The sequence below is a fragment of the Macaca mulatta genome, chromosome 19 (assembly GCF_049350105.2).
Source record: "Macaca mulatta isolate MMU2019108-1 chromosome 19, T2T-MMU8v2.0, whole genome shotgun sequence".
In the NCBI taxonomy this organism is placed as follows: Eukaryota; Metazoa; Chordata; class Mammalia; order Primates; family Cercopithecidae; genus Macaca; species Macaca mulatta.
Genome location: NC_133424.1, coordinates 6,645,728 through 6,650,552, shown reverse-complemented (window position 1 = coordinate 6,650,552; position 4,825 = coordinate 6,645,728).

Here is a 4,825-nt window from a genome sequence, read left to right as displayed (position 1 = left end):
CGGTGGCTCGGGTTTCCCCGGCCCTCCCCGCCCTCCCCGTCCCCGCCGGAGGGGGACCGGAGGAGCGCAGGTGGCAGAGGCGCGGGAACCAACCACAGAGCCCCCTTTAGACGGCTTTCTCCTCCGGCCCCGGGAACCCCGACGGCGCCCCTTTGGGAAAGCCGGGACCCCAAGACACCCCCTCCGAAAGTGTCTAAGAGTCGCAGCTGTCCCCACGCCAGTGCCTGTGGCCCTCGGCGCCCCCTACATTCTATCGAGGATCTGACCTCTCTGCCAGACCTCCCCAACCGGTCCCATGTCCCCTTCCGGAGAACGAGGTGCCAAGAAGTCCCTTCACTAAGAAAGCCCCTGAAGGGAAGCCCCCAGAGTGGCGCCCCCCCAACTAGCTGTTTCCCATCCTCATTCCGGGGATCCCCGACCGCTCCTCTTGCCTAAATCCGAAGCCCCAAGACGGCCCCCCGATCCCTTCTGGCGAACTAAGACCCATGGCCCCCACCCCAACAGCTGTGGCCCCCGCATACAGCTCTCCCCACCCCACTGAGGATCGGGGTGTCCCCCTCCAATCTTGTCCCACGTCCTCCTTCCCCAGAAGCTGAAGAAGCCCCCTCCCAATAAAGCTCTTCCAGGGAACTGAGACGCAGTCTTCCCCTCAGACGGATGACAACACACGCTGTCCTCAGCGCCCCCCATCAAGTAGCAAGTCCCCCCAGTGTGGCCTCAGAGCCCTGCAGGGGATTTCTCGCTCCTAGCTCCCGCCGGCGCCCCCTCCTGGCACTAAAGCTCGCGGGCCGGGGAACCCAAACCCACACGGGCTCCTCCCCGACGGCTCCGCGCTCCCACAGCGCCCCCTGGCGGCACCGGGCTAACTCGGGGGGTGGGACTGGGATGGATGGGCGGGGCTGGGACTGCTGCGGCCGGGTTCCCGCCCCGCAGGGTGACCGAGAAACTCCCGCCCTGCAGACTCCTCCCCGCGCCGCCTGCGTTCTTGGGGCCCCGGTGCTCTGGTTTCTCGCTCCCGCCGCCTGGGTTCTTGGGGTCTCCTTCTCACTCCCGCCCTGGCTGCCCGCATTTTTCTGATTCCAGCAGCCTGGGGGTTCGCATGCAGATTAGGCCTTCCTAGAAGATCCCTAACGCCAACACATGCGCGTCCCCCCAAAGGGCCTGTACAACTTGCGGGGCTGCGCAGTGCGCGCGGTGATGGGGACACTCACGCAGCCTCGCCTCCTGCTGCACGCGGGCTGATGCACGCGGTGCTGCGCACGTGCGCGGGATGCGTGCTGGAATGTGAGTTTGTGGGTGGGGGGACGAGAGAACGGGCCTGTGTCAGAGAAGTGGCAGCCTGTTCCCAGATCTAGGACGGAAGATAACACGGATCTGTGTTCTGTGTGGCCTTGGGCCTGCCCCCCTGTGCCTCAGTTTCCCCACTTGTAACAGGGTATTACTAGTAGCTCTTCGCTGCGTTCTAGTAAGGATTGAATGAGTGTGAATACGCTTGTATAAGTAATGAGTAAATGTGAATAAGTGAGTAAGCCTGGCAAGTGGGGAATGATGTCCCAGTGTCTGGGATTACGGGTGTTCCCAAATGTTCACTCCCAGGAACCCATTCACAGTGACACACAGACACCCTGACCTCAAAAACACACCCTCAAACCTTTGTTCCTGGTGGGGTCACACCCCCTGCCATCTCTCTCTTTTTTTTTTTTTTTTTTTTTTTGAGGCAGAGTCTTGCTCTGTCGCCCAGGCTGGAGTGCAATGGCATAATCTTGGCTCACTGCAACCTTCCCCTCCCGGGTTCAAGCATTATCCTGCCTCAGCCTCCCAAGTAGCTGGGATTGCAGGCGCGCACCACCACGCCCAGGTAATTTTTGTATTTTTAGTAGACAGGTTTCACCATGTTGGTCAGGATGGTCTCGATCTCTCGACCTCGTGACCCGCCCGCCTCGGCCTCCCAAAGTGCTGGGATTAGAGGCGTGAGCCACCATTCCCGGCCTCTCTCTCCTTCTCACACAAACCTAGACGCCCTAGTGAGCACAGACATTCCCGCACAGTCACACCCTGCCCCACCCTCGGGTCCTCACACGCAGACACACGCTGACACAACCCCTCCACGGGTATCTCACAAGGACACGCGTACACTCTTCTGCGGGCGTCCTTCCTTACCCCACGCCCTTCTGAATGCACTCATGCCCACAGACCTGGGATTCACTCAGCCTCTGACACACACACACAGACACGCACTCTCTTAGCAGATCCTTACACACCCCCATGCTGCCTGGCACTGGTTAGCGCACACACACACACCCTTGGCCCCGTCTGGGAGGCACAGCTACCCCTGCACACACACAACCGGGCCAGGAGCCCACCCCCACCCCAGCCCTCCATCATTAAGCTGTCACCAGCTGCCCCTCGGCTGCCTCCCGCTCACCCCACACCGCCTGTGACCCCCTCCCCGCCGCGGCTAGGGGCCATGGGGGCGGGGGTCGAGCAGACACATGGAGAGCAGCACACACACACATGTGCCCACCATGTGGACGCTTGTAAAACGGTTGCCCCGGCAACAGCAACTTGAAAGACTTGGTTCTTCCTCTGGGATTGGGGGGAGACGCTAGGGGCGGGGCCAAGGTGGGGGCGGGGCCAAGGTGGGGGGCGGGGCGGGACACAGGAGGTGGGGACGCCAGGACCCACGCCCAGCTACAGCCATTCCAGTCAGGGACACAGAAGCTGAAACACCTACACACGTGGACAGAGACCCCGTCGTACCTGGGGACACGGAGACCCTGCCTTGCTCAGGGCCAGCCCCGTGTGGTGACACCAGAAACACAGTTCCTTTCATCCTAACACCCTCCCAAATCACCCGCACACTCTCTGTCACCGACCCACACACTATCTCACCCCTTGTGACAGGCGGTGACAGACACCCTATCACACTCGCTGACCCACACGGAAGCCGGGAACTGAGGTGCACAGGGACACACGGGGCCCTCCAGGATTCCTCCACCCCCTATCCCAGAAAGGAACCCCAGGGACCAGGACTCTGCATTAAGAACACCAGTCTGTGAGCTAGGCATGGTGGCTCATGCCTGAAATCCCAGGGCTTTGGGAGGCTGAGGCAGGAGGATCAATGGAGGCCAGGAGTTCAAGACCAACCTGGGCAACATCCGGAGACCCCCATCTTTACAAAATAATTTTTTTTTCATATTAGCCAGGCGTGGTGGTACACGCCTATATTTCCAGCTATTTGGGAGGCTGGGGCAGGAGGACCCCAACCCAGGAGGTCAAGGCTGCAGTGAACTATGATGGTACCACTGCACTCCAGCATGGGTGACAGAGCGAGACCCTGTCCCCCCACAAGAAACTAAAAAACCAGTCCTCTGAATTCCATCCCTTTCCAAGAAATTGTCTGGGCTTGGCTGCCCGAGAGGCCAGGGAATTCAGAGGCTGGCTCTATGTGCAGGAAACACGGGTATTTACAATGCTTTATTTTTAAATCTTTTTTGTCCCAGGCTTGGGCTGCCGCAGGGCGGGCCGGATGTCGCCAAGTACTGAGCCTTTCTCTCTTCAAGTGCAGCCCATGGGCAGGATCTGTGGTCTTCCCAGAGCACAGATATGGGGAAACTGAGGCTCAGAGAGGAGCAGGAAGGCACCAACAGGCACTTGACCTTTTTCTTTCTTTCTTTCTTTCTGGAGACAGGGTCTCACTTTGTCACCCAGGCTGGAGTGCAGTGGCACCATCATAGCTCACTGCAGCCTCGACCTCCTGGGCTTAAGCGATCCTCCCACCTCAGCCTCCGTGTAGCTGGGACTACAGATGTGCACCACTGCACCCAGTTAATTTCTTAGTTTTTTAGAGAGATGGAGTCTTGTTGTGTTGCCCAGGTTGGTCTCCAACTCCTGGGCTGAAGCGATCCTCCCATCTCGGCCTCCCAAAGTGCCGGGATTACAGGCATGGGCCACCGTGTCTGGCCCAGGCACCTGACCTCTTTGACTGATTCAAGCCTGCTGGCATCAGGGTCAAGGCCGAGGCAGGGGTGGGACCATGCAGAGGTGGCTGTAAACCACACCCCAAAGCCTGCCTGCCCTTTCTGGTGTTTGCTTGGAAATTAGTTCCACTCGTTCGCTGTCTCCTCAAACATCTCCCCCAGGTAACTCCTGGCGACACTCACCCCCACCTCCACCTGCTCTGTGCCCACTTGGTGGTTGTGAGACTCAGGGATCAGAGAGGTCAAGCCGCTAACCTAAGGTCACAAGTAAAGAAAAAGCCGCAAAGTGGGGTTGGATGACTGTACCACGCTCCACCCCTGTCCTCCCAGGGGCTGGCCCCCTGCCCTCCCCGGGAGGCCACTGCTCCCAAAGGGAGTGATCTGTTCTCGGGTGGAGACTCCAGGGCAGAGGTTCTGGGAGGCCGGGGGCCGCTGGCCAAGACTCAGACTTGGCTGCTGCAGAAGTTTCCATCTTAGCGCCAGGAGTTGGGCCAGGTTCCGGGGGTTTGGGCTGCATCTCGAGACCCCCAGGGACCAGTCCTGTGGGGGTGGAGGTGGCCGGATGCCCACTGTGTCCCCTGGCTGGAGCACTGGCCATCCTTGCACACTGAGCACCACCCCAGCCCCCATTGTGTTGGTGACTGAGCTCATGGGGCCTCAGTTTCCCCATCTGCCAAATGGCTCCCATGTTTGTTCTGTGTCCAGCACTGGGCACGCAATATGTCATCAGAGCCTTGGAGGTGGGTGCTGTCATTCTCCCGTGGAGAGGGAAAGGGACTTACCCAGGACAGTGGGGCAGCTCAGGACTCCCCCAAAACGATGCTTTGGGGCTACTGATTCAACAA